General features: G+C 37.6%; 1 protein-coding gene across 1 annotated transcript in view; it reads left to right on the forward strand.

Annotated features, from left to right (window-relative positions):
* Positions 1-214: 214 nt before the first annotated feature.
* Positions 215-14,678, forward strand: part of Hnf4g (hepatocyte nuclear factor 4 gamma) — a 136,903-nt gene continuing 122,439 nt past the window's right edge. The window contains exon 1 of the mRNA XM_087190503.1: positions 215-642. The gene's annotated coding sequence lies outside the window, so the exon portion shown is untranslated. The remainder of the gene's footprint in view (positions 643-14,678) is intronic.

Raw genomic sequence — 14,678 nt, forward strand, 5'->3', positions numbered from 1 at the left:
CGCGGGGCTGGGAGCGGGAGGCCGGGGTGGTGTCAGCCCTGGCAGGTACAGTCTACTCGGTGCGCTCCGCAATGAACGAAATTTCAGCGTGTGCAGTGTGGCCCTAAGCTCCTGGCGGGCGCAGGGACCCCCAGCCCAGCCCCCGGGGCCGAGGGAGGCCAGGCCCGGGGTTTGCGCGCCCGCCCGCCGATGGCCCCGCGCCCCAGGAACAGGGAAATGAACGCGCCGAGGCGGTGGCGGCCTCGCTCTTGCTTTCAGTTTTCATTGAAGCTGCTGGTTACTGTTTAACATCCCCACCCACGTTTCAGTTTGTTTAGTAAATCGATCGGACGGTGAGAGGCCGCTGCCCTGTCGCCATTGAGCAAAGCTAATATCCTCCCAGCATATGGTCTAAAATCTTCTCTAGAGATCGGGAACAAACAAACAAACAAACAACAAACCACCACCAACAAAGTCCTTAAAGCTCCTCTCCCCGAGCCCCTCCCCCACTCCCCACCTCCTGGCTTTCAGCAAACTTCCCAGAGTTGGAAAAGTGCAGCGCCGGACACCGCTGCCGGGTGGGTGGGGACCCCGCTGCCCGGCGCTGCGGTGGCTGCGGCGCCGCTGACTGCGACGCGGGAGCTCCGGGAGCGGCGCCCGCAGGTGAGTGACCCAGCCCAGAGGAGTCCGTCCTCCTCGGGCGGCTGCACCTAAGGCCAGGCAGTGTTGAAAGCCAGTATCCCCAGGCCTCTCGCGGCTTGGGGTGGAGGGAGGAAGAGAGGGCTGGAGGGGAGGCAACGGGTGAGGGTGGAAGATGTGCAAGGCGTTCATCCAGGACCGGAAACGGAGTCGTCCAGAGAGAGCTTTGGGCGCTGTCTCGAGGCACGTGATTCCCAGGTCTCTGGGGGGCCTTGGTGGAGTTTAGATTTTTTGTTTTTGTTTTTGTTTTTGTTCTTTTGGCCAAGGCTGGGACAGATGAGTGTCCCTGGACCTTGCAGGTGTGTGTGGGAGGTGCTTGGCCCAGGCGCATTACCCCTTGGCCTTAACTCAAGTCCATTTTCATCCCTTCTCTGGCCACGAGACACTGTGGAAATCGTCCTCTTCCCGTGATGCTGTTGGACCTGGACCTTATATCTTATTTAAGCCACCCCAGCTCCTTTGGGAAGAAGAGTACTTCGGGAAGCATAGTTAAGCCACAGGCAGGTTAAGCTTTAATCATGCTGTGTCTAACGGGAGTAAGCCAGCACAGCACGTGATAAGATCGTAGAACTGAATATAACAATTCATACCTGATGCTCTGAACTTTTAAGGCTGTCTGAAAATCCAGTCAAAGCACTCTTCTGTGACAGGAGAAACAATCTGGAAGCTCAAGGGCTAAAGAATACAGAACACAGAAACCCAAAACTTCATGAGGTGTCCTGTAAACTAAACACCTGATGGATAGCAGTATAGTCTGGCTTTTCTTTAAGTTACTTTCTCCTGTTTTTCTGATCATTTTAAGTTTAATCTCTCTTCCGTGTATTTTTATCATTAAATGATTCATCTGCCTCATATTCGTCCCCCTGCCCCTACCCTCTCACCATAACTCTATTGTCATCTCCTGCGCACAGTCTCACTCACCCGCCTGATCTTGGGTTTGAAGTCAGTGACCAAGGGTGCTTGGCTTCACCCTGGTACTTTGTGAGGGGTAGGAAGAGGCAGAGGAGAAAGAGGTAGTGAGTGCTGGTAAATTACTCACTTTTCAAAACAGACTGGAAATTGAGAGCCATTTGTCTTCTCCTTCCCGTTTCTCTCAAGTCCTATTTATGGGCCTACAGATTTGGGGATTTTCTCAGCATGCTTTATGAAGGTACAGCCCTTTTTCAAAGGTGTGTCTCTTAAGATTTTACAGGTACTTTATTCTACTATTGTGGTTATACACAAGTTGGAAAACACAAACTAATTCATAGGTTGCTAAGATTTTGTTAATACTATACATCATGGAAATAATCTTATTTTTGAGTGCCCGTTTATTTGGAAAATTTTTGTTATTTCCATGAATTCCAGAAGTAATACTAGCTTATATAAAAAAATGAAAATTTTAGTAAATTATCAAATGAATCTCCTTCTCCATTCCACTTCTCTTGATATTTGAGCTTGTGGCCCTCCAGTCTCCATGTGTATATCACAGAAATTTTTCTTTCATTGTTTCAAAAATTGAATAATATTTCATATTATACTAGTGTCTAGAAATTTATTTTTCATTTAGTGTGTTCCAGTTAATTCTCTGTCGGTATATGAAGAAGATCTTTTTTTCAATGGATCTGTCCAATGTAGCCAACCAGTGTCCTCCTGAACATTCTCTTGATTTTTGCAATTTCTTAGTATTATGAAAATAATATTATGACTATCTTTTTGTGGGTTCTGCTGAACATTTATTCTAAGAGAATTGTTGACTCAAAGGAGGATTCACTTTAAATTTGAAAGATACTACAAGGAATTTTCCTAAGTACCCACAGTATATTTTCAGTGCCAGGAACACTGGATAACAATGATCTATTTAAAATGTAGCCAATTCATTGTTGAAAAATCGATTAGTCAAATGTCAGCATTTAGTATTTGAATGTTATATAAGCCAGTCCTGGAACATCTGACTTAGGGTGTTTGAGAATTTTGCTTTGAAAATGGAAAGGGAATGAAATAAGTTTCAAAATGTCATTGTATTTTGAGCTTTTGAAAGATGCTCCAGCGTTTGTTACCATCTGCCCCTGTACTAAATGGCTAGAGATACTAGTATGTGATAAATGAAACTTTCTATATTACAAATGTATGAAATACTGTTGGTTTAGTAGTTGCTATTACGATTTGGTGGTTCTTGATTATTGTTTTTGCCATGTTCATAAAAGAGGACTCACATTCCTGGGATGAAGGCACGGTTTTAAAAAGAGGTATCGTAGCTTTGAATTCTTTAAAAGGAAACCCAACAAGTGGGTGTTCAGCGTTTATCCTCGCCACTTTCTTCCTTTACCAAGTGTAGGGACTTATAGCTATTGGTATTGGTCCTGCCACTTATGCATAGACCTAAGGAGTACTTCAGATATCACTTAGTATTTCATATGAACAAGCTCTTTACAATTATATACATACACCTTATGGTTAGTCTGTTTTGATTTTTTAAAATAACCTTTCCTTATGTTAAACTCACTATGTAGCTAAGGCTAGCCTCAAACTCATGATCCTCAGGCCTTAGCCTCTCAAGGACTGGGATTGCAAATGTCCACCATTGCATGTAGCACTAATATTTATTTAATACTCAGTATGGGCTAGGAAGTGTTTTGAGCAATTTATATGCATTTTCATTTTTATTTCTCATAAGAATCCTATGTAGTTCATATTGATATTCTTTTATAAATGGGAAAAATGAAACAGAGACTAAGGTCACGCATTTTATATGGGACAGAGCTGGGGATTCAAGCACAGGCATGGAGCTCTAGGCCAAGAAAATAGCCCTTGCTGCTCCATGTGGTCATGAGGTGGTTAGGTGGTTACCACATAAGAGTACCCTACTAAGGGAGAGTGTGGGTTGAAACTTTGACAGCCCACAGGTCAAACCAAGTCTCTTGGCTTCTGTCTGAGTGTTCCCTTGGCAAGCCACTTTTCTAGGTCACAAAATGTTTAAGACCAAACAACCACTTGCCTTTAATATATGATTTGTAAGAGCAATGTGTGTGTGTGTGTGTGTGTGTGTGTGTGTGTGTATTTGGATGCTTATGTAACTTTGTAATTCAATACTATCTTGCCCTTTCACCTTTCACTGGTTACACCTGGGAGAGCAGATCTGCCTGTCTATACTTCCTACCTTATACTTTAATACGAGGTGACAGAGTATGCTCTTTAAGTGGTAGAATTATATGATAGGATCTGATATTGTATTCCTGTGAACACCTTTCTTTTGATCAAGATAGCTTTCTGGAGAATGCCTAGGGAGTTCTTTTTTTTTGTTTTCTTTTTTGTACACTCATAATCTTGAGGAATATCAAGGCCTGTGAGGAAGAAAACTCCATGGGCATCTGTGTAGCATATAAGCTAAAAGCAGACTTTGTTGACTGATGAAAAGGTTTCTTATCCTTGCCCATTTATTTACTAAATGGAGTGTAGGTTCTTGTGCAAGTTAGCTCTTTGAAGATCAATTTTCTCATTTTTGAAATGCATGAAATTATAATTCCTTATCATTGAATTGGTGTGATATTTGGATATGTTAACCCATAAAAAACAATTAGAACAATCTTGGCATATATTGAGTACCCAATATGTGTTCTCTGTTGCTGTTGTTATGATAGAATTCATTTAAAACACTGCTTGACTTACAGTAAATTTTTAATAAATTTTAGCTGTTTTTATTGACTTGGTCTCTCTCAAGATTATTATATTTATATAAACAAGGGACTTATGAATTTAAGAATTTATGGGCCCTTAGAAACCTGGCCAGCCACTCTAATAGGCCTATGATATACAATGATGAATAAGACAGACTGTCCCGTCTTCATGGACCTTTTAGCTCTGCAATGTAGAGAAAAATCACTCTGAGGATGGTACAGTTACTTAAAATGTGAGCTCTGGATTTATTGTGACCTGTGTGCAAATTGTAGCTCTGTCCTCTGCCAGTAATATGTTCCAGAATATATTATTAACATTCTGTGCTTTAATTTAAAATGCTATAAAATGAGAATAATAGTCTTTGCTCTCAAAGTATTAAGTGGATGAATTTTTATATTATTTAGATCAAACACTTTAGTTGTTGAATTTTAAGCACTTTTTCAACACTATTTCAATATAGAAGAATCACATTTATATATATAACAAAAAGGTAACGTAGATAACTAGGCAGTATTTCCTCATCTTTAAAAGTGTTGGCTGATATCTTCTGGACCTGGTAATTTAATTTTTAAAAATTCTTTGAGTCTTTGAGTATTGTTCCTCTGGGCTTGCATACTGTATGGTATATTGCTTATGCTGACCAAGTGTTGCAAAATCTGAAATTTTTTGATTATTTGAGCACTTTCTTATTTCAGATGTCATGGTAATATGTTACAAATAGAAATGATACATATTTTTACCAGGAATTAAGTTACAGGGATTGTACCGGGTATCTGGAAGGCAGATATAAATAAAGCAATTTCCTCACCCTCAAACACAAATAGTTTCCTTGGGAAGACAAACACACAATGGTCTGGAATACATATATATATATATATATATATATGGTGATAATTAGCATAAATAATACTGTGGAAAACACAGAAGCACAAAGGATACTTGTAGCTTGAGTAGGCCACAGAATTTTAATGGAGGAGTTAATTTTTTTCTGATTAGAACATGTGAGGTAGCAAAGAGTCAGGGAGGCATTTGAGGCCATGCAGGTTGCACTTGGGTGGGACCTGTAGCAATAAGAAGTGTTTGAGGAACACTGCCCCAAAGTTGGCTGATGGTAAAGATGGGTGAGAGGGACCTTAGCCACTTGTGCTTGGCAATAGGAAGCTTGCAAAAGTCTTTAAGTAGGCTGGTGTTTGATTTCTTGCTTGTAAAGATTAATTAGCAGCACTTTGGAGGACAGTTTCAAGAGGGAGAGACAAATGAGAGGGGGAGAATAGGAACCTTTCACAACAGGACAGTGGTGATGAACAAGGGAAGCACAGAGAATCTACAGATGTTTTGAAAATCTTTTAACTGAATTTAGAGACCGTAGAATATGGAAGAAGGGGGAATGTGAGGAGTTGAAGCTGAACCCTAAAAACAATTCTTTAAGATTTTACAGGAGGCTTTCATTTGATCAGACTCTTTATAGATTTATAGTTTTTCAACTCTCTCTCTCTCTCTCTCTCTTTCTTTTCATTCTCTTCCCCCACCCCTTTGTCTTTCTCTTTCCATGTAGATGGAACTCAGGGCCTTCACACTGAACTATATCTTGAACCCTTTTGTTTTTTCTGAGATGAGGTATCACTATGTCACTAAGTTGGACAAGCAAGGCTCAAACTTGTTCTCTTCCTATTTCAGCCTCCCAGGCTGGGATTACAGATGTGTGTTACCATAGCTAACTCCAATTATTGTATTTCTACAAGCTGTTCATGCTCTAAAATTTGTCTTAAACTGCAAAACTAAATTTTTTTCAATTATTTGAGCAGATGGGTAGGTACTTAGGAAAAATACTATTTACCTATTTTGGGGGTACCTATTTTTGGTTAATTTTTTGCAAATAATTAGGATTTTAATGAGAATTTTCACAACCACTAACCATTCTTTCTTCTTAGTCCTCCTGACCTCTAGTCAGTGCCTGAAGTTGCACAGTGATATGCAGAAAGGGAACCCAATCCTTGTCTTTCCCCTCCATTTAAAACCATTTGTTGACTTCTTAAGGCCCTTGGTGTAAGATTCAAGTGCCTTCACTTCACTAAATCCTTTCTAATGCGGCCTTTGGTTTCTACTCCAAGACTCATCTCTTTCTGCTTGAGATCCCTTAGTATTTAGGTAGAATAACTTTTTTGTTGTTCTTCAAATGCACTATCCTCTATGCCTTCAAATGTGCTGTTTTTATCAGTTGGGGCACTCTTAATAACCACCATTTAGTCTTACCTACCTCCATACATCCAACCCAATTTCTATTTATCCTGCATGTCTTTGCTCAGATACCACTTTTAAAATCTTTCCTGACCCCCTGTCCCAATAAAACAATTCAATTTTATCTTATTCTTTCTCTGTCATCGTACTTACCAACTTCATCACGGGTATGGTTGTGTGTTTGATGACCCTTCATTGACAGATAGATTTCTGAGGGTAAAGGCTATTGTTACAGTCAAATGTGGGCGTGAAAGTCTATAATCCCATGTCTATAATCTATGTCTGTTTGGATATACTTATTACATAATTATTATTCCCTGTGATAGTTGTAACTGTTGAGTACTAATGGAAACCTAATGTAAGATCCACTAATTTCCTGGAGTAGTTTACTATGATTTCTTTGTTGTTAAGTCAAGTTTATTGATATGCAATTTATATTCATTAGAAGCCTGTGGAGGAGAATCCCAAGCTTGAGTTCACCCTGGGCAACTAAGCAAATTAGTGAGACTTTGTCTCAAAATAAAAAATAAAGTCAAAATAAAATGAGAAAAATTCTGTAGCTGTAGTTCAGTGTGAAGGCCCTAGGTTCAATCCCCAGTGCTGAGAAGGGGAATAAAAAACAGGAAAAAAGAAAGAAGATTTATGATCCCTCACTTTTTCAGATGGGCATTTTGTTGAAACAGGATGAGGGTATGTTCACTGAATGAGTATAATAAAGAAGAAAAGTGAAATACTAATAAAATAATTAAAATATTTATTGAGAAACTTGTTTTCAAACACTACATTCTATATTGTGAATTAAAGAAATAACTAAGAAATAATTTTATCCTAAGGTACTCAGCTCTGTTTTGATATACCTATTGGATAATTATTATTCCTTGTGATAATTGTAACTGTTGAGTACAATGGAAACCTAATGTAAGATCCACTAATTTCCTGGAGTAGTTTGCTATGAATTCTTTGACTTGAAGTCAAGTTTATTGATATATAATTTATATTCATTAGAAGCCCAGTTTTTTAAAACTGTATATCCTTTTATTGGTACATTTTAGCTACACAATATAATGGCATTCATCATTGGAAATTTGCACCTTTACATAAACTCTCTTGGTTCTTATTTTTTCCCCCTTCCCCTGCCCTCCCTTCAACCCCTCCATCCGTCCCTACTTAGAAAGACTTTGTTTCCATTTTTTCATTTTCTCATATTAATTCCATTCCCTTCTTTCCTTTCCCCTACCCCTCCCACTTCTCCTTCCCCTTTGCCCCTTTTCTTCCTATTTCACGTTATCTAGTTATCTATTATACCTTTTAGTCCTTATTTACACTTTCAGTTTCTCATACTAGAGAAACTATTCGGTATTTACACATGTGTCCTATTTATTTCACTTAAGAGTTTCACCTCAATGTGCATCCATTTAGCAATAAATGTCTCTAATTTCTTGTTTTTGATAGCTGAGTAGTACTCCATTTTATTAAAAAAACACATCTTCTTTATCCAGTCTCCAGTTGATGGGCATTTGGGCTGCTTCCAAGTTTTAGCTATTACAAACTGTGCTGCTATGAACATGGGTGCACATATGTCACCGAGGTATGATTCTTTTAATTCTTTGGGGAAGATATCCAGCAGGGGAATAGCTGGGTCAAATGGAACTTCCAGGACTAGTTCTTTGAAGTATCTCCATACTGATTTCCACAGTGGTTGCACCAGTCTACAGTCCCACCAGTAGTGGAGCAGGGTTCCTCTTTCCCCACAGCCCCACCAGCATTTGTTATTGGTTGATTTCTTGATAGCAGCCATTCTTTGTGGGGTGAGGTGGAATCTCAGTGTTGTTTTCATTTGCATTTCTCGAATAAACAGAGATGTTGAACATTTTTTCATATGTTTATTTGCCATTTCTACTTCTTTGTGTGAAAAATGTCTGTTCATTTCAGAAGCTCATTTTTGGATTGGGTCTTTAAATTTGGGAGGTCTGATCTTTTTGTTCTTTATAGATTCGAGATAGTAGACCTTTGTCTGAGGGACCACTGGTGAAAATTTTTTCCTACATTTTGGGTTGTCTCTTCACACTGCTGGTGGTTTCTCTTGCTGTGCAGAAGCTTTTTAGTCAGAAGAGATCACACTTGTTGATTGTGTTAGTTCACAGGCAACTGAGGTTTTGTTCATAAAATCTTTTTCTACACCAATGTCTTCAAGAGTTCTACCTAACCTCTGTTCCAGCTGCTTCAGTGTTTCTGTTTTAATATTTAGATCTTTAATTCATTTCATTTTATTTGAGTGCATGATGAGAAATATAGGTCTAGTTTTAGTCTTTGACAAGTTCAAACCCAAGTTCTCCAGCACCATTTATTAAAGAGGTTATCTTTCCTCCAGTGAGGGTGTTTGGCTCCTTTGTCAAAGATGAGGTGGTTGAGTGTGTCTGGAATTGTTTCTGCATCTTCTAATCTGTTCCACTGGTCCTGAAGTCCGTTTCTTTGCCAGTACCATGCTGTTTTTATCACACTAGCTTTGTAGTATAGTTTCAAGTTGGGGGTTGTAATACCCCTGCCATGTCTCTGTTACCTAGAATTGCTTTTGCTATTCTGGATCTCTTCTTGTTCCAAATGAATTTTTGGATTGTTTTCTCAAGGTCCATGAAGTATGCCGCTGGAATCTCAATTGGAATTGCATTAAATTTATATAGCAGTTTTGGAAGTATGGACATTTTCACTATGTTTATTCTTCCTACCCAGGAGCAAGGGAGGTCTTTCCATTTTCTGATACCATCTTCAATCTCTGTTTTCAAAGTGCCATACTTTGCAGAGAAGAGGTCTTTGATTTCTTTCATTAGGTTGATTCCTAGGTATTTCAGTTTCTTGGATGCTATTGTGAAAGGAATTGTTTGCCCTATTTCTGTCTCAGTGTGTTTGTTGTTCATGTGGAGGAAAACTATTGATTTTTGTGTGTTGACCTTCTATCCAGGTACTTTATCGAATTTGGTTATTAAGTTTAGAAGACTTTTGGTGGAGTTCTTGGGGTCTTCTATAAAGAGTATCATGTCATCTGCAAATAATGACAATTTGAGTTCTTCCTTTCCTACCTTTATTCCTTTTGTTTCTTTTCTCTTGTCTAATTGCTGTGGCTAATGTTTCCAAAACTATATTGAATAGGAGTGGTGATAGTGGACATTCTTGTCTTGTTCCTGATGTTAGTGTGAAGGATTTCAGTTTTTGACCATTTAGTATGATACTGGCTGTTGGTTTTTCATAGATGGCTTTGATCAGATTGAGGTTGAGATAATCTATTCCAGTTCTTTGTAGGGTTTTGATCATAAATGCGTGTTGGATTTTGTCAAATGCTTTTTCTGCATCTATTGAGATGATCATATGGTTTTCATCCTTGACTCTATTGATATAGTGTATTACATTGATAGATTTGCATATGTTGAACCATCCCTGCATCCCTTGGATAAATCCCACTTGATCAGGGTGTATGATCTTCTTGATGATCTTCTGCATCCTATTTTCCAGTATCTTATTAAGGATTTTTGCATCTATGTTCATTAGTGAGATTGGCCTATCGTTCTCTTTTTCAGTTGGGTCTTTCTCTGCTTTGGGGATCAAGGTGATGGTTGTTTCCAGGAATGAATTTGGGAGTATTACTTCCCTTTAAATTTCGTTGAAGAGTTTAAACAGTAGTGACAGTAGTTCCTCTCTAAATGTCTTGTAAAATTCAGCAGTGAAGCCATCAGGACCCAGGCTTTTCTTAGTTGGTAGGTTTTTAATTACATTTTCAATTTCATTGATTGATATTGAGTTGTTTAGAATTTTTAGGTCTTCTTCGTTCAACTTTGGTAGTTCATACATGTCTAGGAATCTGTCCATTTCTTCTGTTTTCCATCTTATTGGCATATACTGGAAGTAGGTATTGATGATCCTCTGGATTTCTGCTGGGTCCGTTGTAATTTTACCCTTTTCTTTCCTAATTGCATGGATTTGGGCCTTTTCTTTCCTTTTTCTGATAATTTTGGCTGAGGGTTTGTCAATTTTGTTGATTCTTTTGAAGAACCAACTCTTGGCTTCATTGATTTTTTTTTTTTTTGTATCGTTCTCTTAGTCTCCATTGCATTGATTTCTCCTCTGATCTTTATAATTTCTTCCTTTCTATGGTCTTGAGGCTCATTATCAGGTTGTTTAATTGGACTTTCTCTGTTTTCCTAGTATGAATATTTACTGCTATGAATTTCCCTTGTAAGACTGCTTTCATTGTGTCCCATAAATTCCGATATGTTGTATTGTCATTGTCATTTAATTGAAAGAATTGTCTGATTTCTTCTTTAATTTCCTCTGTGACCCATTGGTTATTCAGAAGTGTGTTGTTCAGTTTCCACGTGTTTATGAAGTTTTTGCAGTTTCTTTTGCTATGGATATCCAAATTCATCACACTATGGTCTAATATACAGGGGATAACTTCAGCTCCTTTGCACTTACTTCAACATGTTCTGTGAGTGAGTATGCAGTCTATTTTGGAGAATGACCCATGTGCAGCTGAGAAGAATGTGTATTCTGATTTTGTGGGGTGCAACACTCTGTAAACATGTGTTAAGTTCATTTGTTTAGAGTTCTATTGAGTTCTAGTATTTCATTACTTATTTTTTGTCTAGTTGATCTATCTATTTGTGACAGTGGGGTGTTGAGGTCCCCCACTACAATTGTATTAGTGCATATATGACTCTTCATGTCCATTAGTATTTGTTTTATATAGTTTTGTGCACTAGTGTTTGGTGCATAGATATTTATTATTGTCATCTCTTCCTCTTGGATTGTTCCCTTTACAAGGATGTAGTGTCCTTCTTTGTCTCTCTTAATCACTGTGGGTTTGAAATTCACTTGGTCTGCAAAGAGGATAGCTACTCCTGTTTTATTTTTGGTTCTTTTCACATGGAGTATTGTTTTCCACCCTTTAACTTTCAGTCTATGAGTTTCTTTTTGAATTAAGTGTGTTTCTTGTATGTAGTGTATTGTTGGATTTTGCTTCTTGACTCATTCTGCCAGTCTATTTCTTTTGAGTTGAGACCATTAACATTGATGGTTATAACTGATATGTATTGAGTTGTCATTGTCATGACTTTTTCTTTTCGTTGGATTCTCCCCTTTGCTTTTAATTTCTTGTCATGCACGTAGATTCATTCTGCTGGGCTAGAAGCCCCTTTTATGCAGACACGTCAATAAATTTTGACAAGTGTATGCCCCAGTGAAGATAGAGAACATATTTCCATCCCCCATCTTCAGATTCCCATGCTGTTTGGCATCAGACTCTTGTACTATTCTTTGGGAAACAGTTGATCTGATTTCTGTTCCAACTATTGCCTTTTGCAGAATAATATATAAATAGACTTACATAGTGTGTAGGCTTTTGTGTCTTTTCTTTTAAATTTAGCATAATCTCTTTGAGATTCCTTATCTTTTGTCTATCAGAAGTCCTAGATATGTAAAATAAAATTGACATATAATAAAGAGTATATATTACAAGTGTAGAATTTTAAAATAACATTCATATATGTATATATACTTGAAACCACCACCGAATGAAGAGTGAATGTATCAACATGCTAAAAGTTTCTTTAAATTCTTTTTAAAATCCTCCTTCCTAGTGAGGCTGGTGGTACACTCCTGTAATCCCAGCTATTCAGAGGCTGAGGCAGGAGAATCAAAAGCTGGAGACTCCCCTCAGCAATTTAGCAAGACCTTGTCTCATAATAAAAAATAGAAAGGGCTGGGGTTGTAACTCAGTGTGAAGGCCCTAAGTGCAATCTCCAGTACCACAAACAAAACAAAACAAAAACTCTCTTTCTTGTTCCTCCTGGCCACCCCACCTGCCTGGAGACAATCAGTGATCTACTTCCTGATCCTGTAAATTAGTTTGCATTTTCTAAAATATTATATTCATGGGAATGGGACTCTTTCTTGTCTTATTTTTCTCAGTATAGTTTGAGAGTCATTACTTTTATTGCATGTTCATATATTAAATTTTCAGCATGTTTTTGCTGCATAGCATGGCATTGTATAGATACTCCATAATTTCTCTATTCACCTGTTGAAAAACAGTTGCCTTGTCTACGGTCTTTGTCTATTATAAGAAAAACTGCTATGAACGTTCTTGTACAAAGTCTTTGTGCAGACATGGATTTTCATTTGTCTCATACACTTTCCTAGGAGTAGAATGGCTGGGTCATGTGGAAGAAAGCATCATATTCATTTCCAGAGTAGTATACCATTTAGATTTCTCCTAGTAATTTTTGAGAGTTCCACTTTCTTCACATTCTTACCAACTCTTGCTGTGACCAATCTTTGGATTTAAGATATTCTAAATCATATAAAGTATCTAAATATAATGTTAATTTGTATTTTCCTCATGGCTGACAATACTGAGTATCTTTTCATGAACTTATGTAACATTTGAAAATTTTCTCTGCTGAATTTTTCTTCAAAACCTGTGCACCCCTCCTCTATTTAAATTGATGTGTCTTTTTATTATTAGGTTGTAAGAAGTCTATATATATTATAGACGTGCCTTTACAAGATATGGAATTTGGAAAAACTTTCTCCTTGCATGAATTCTTATACAAAGGGTAGGATATGACCAAGAGAAAGGAACTAATCCTACCCACTAGACCACCAAGGAGGTGCTAAGAAAAGGAACTAAATGATATCATATTCATAAATAGAAATAGCATATACAAACTATAAAAAGCTGGATTATGGGGCCCCAATATGTAGTAACATAGGAAAAGGTAATAGAAAGTAAGTTTAAAATAAAATGAAATGCAAGTGTAAAGACCTTTCTGTGTCATGCTGTGAAAATTTTTAATGAGTACTCTTTATTAAAAAATATCCATAGACTGATAATATTGGTGCTAATGATTGAGCTTTAGAGTTTAGATAATTCTTTCAAATGAATAGTTAATATAAAATATAGGTTTTTGGGTTTTGAGCCAATGTTTTATCACTGGAGGAGGAGAGAGGGAGAGAGAGAGAGAGAGAGAGAGAGAGAGAGAGAGAGAGAGAGAGAGAGAGAGAGAGAGAGAGATTGAGAGAGATTTTGAGTGTGAAGAAAGAGTGACAGCTGGAATGGCATGCCAACAGCCAGGAAGACACTTTCTCAGTAGAGCAAGGGGCTATGTTTTTCTGAGATTTGGCAGAAGGTACAATAGGCTTTGATAAATATGGGGTACATAGCTGTGCTTTGAAAATGACAATCTACAGTTATATGATGGTTGACAAATTCCTATATTACAGAGGATATTCTTGATTCTATGAATTTTCTTCTAGTTCTCCTTTCAATTGATTCTCACTGAATAAAATTAAATTAGATGTATTTGTTAGTTAATTTATAAAGAGAAAAAAGAACAGGGCCAATTTCTTTCTTTTTAAATTTAACTTAACTTAACTCTTATGAGCTTGCTTTTCCTAGCACAGTCTTCCGGTTTAATATATTCTGTTTTCATTTTTCTGGTCAGGTTCCTGACCTCTTTCTCCATAGCACAGCCATGAAACTTGTACTTCAAATCAGCTGGAGGAACAGGAGTAAAATTACACACCAAGTGTCCTCATGATTTGGGAACCAGCCTTGCTTCCTTTCCTCCCTTCCTTCCTCCTCTCACTTTGGAAGTTGTGAAGTATTTTCATTTCCTCCTGTTTTACAATTTTCACTCATTTTACCCATCATGGGTTCTTTTCATGGTTAAAAAAAGGAAAAAAAGACAAGATTGTAACCTGAGTAATTGAAATAATTGCACTGTCAAGTGTGCTGCTTGTCTTTACCAAAATGTTCTCTTACCAAAGGTAAGAAATGAATTGATAATTGATTATGTTTTAAACATGTTCATACACATTACTGAATGATATTTGTACATCTTTTGTGAAATTATTTCAAGATTGTTTCACAAGCTGCTTAAGTATTGTACAGAACACCCATGAAAATCTAACAGGGGACTTGCCATTTTCTCACAGATTAAACTGGCAAGCTAGAGGTACTTTAAAAACACATTTGCAAAATAATTCTCAAGTTCTTACTACTTAGATGATCTGGGACAATAAAAAAAAACAACAGAAAACAAATAAACACA

This window comes from Heterocephalus glaber, unplaced genomic scaffold (assembly GCF_053883595.1).
Source record: "Heterocephalus glaber isolate CG9 unplaced genomic scaffold, H.glaber_assembly_v1.0 deba00001553, whole genome shotgun sequence".
In the NCBI taxonomy this organism is placed as follows: Eukaryota; Metazoa; Chordata; class Mammalia; order Rodentia; family Bathyergidae; genus Heterocephalus; species Heterocephalus glaber.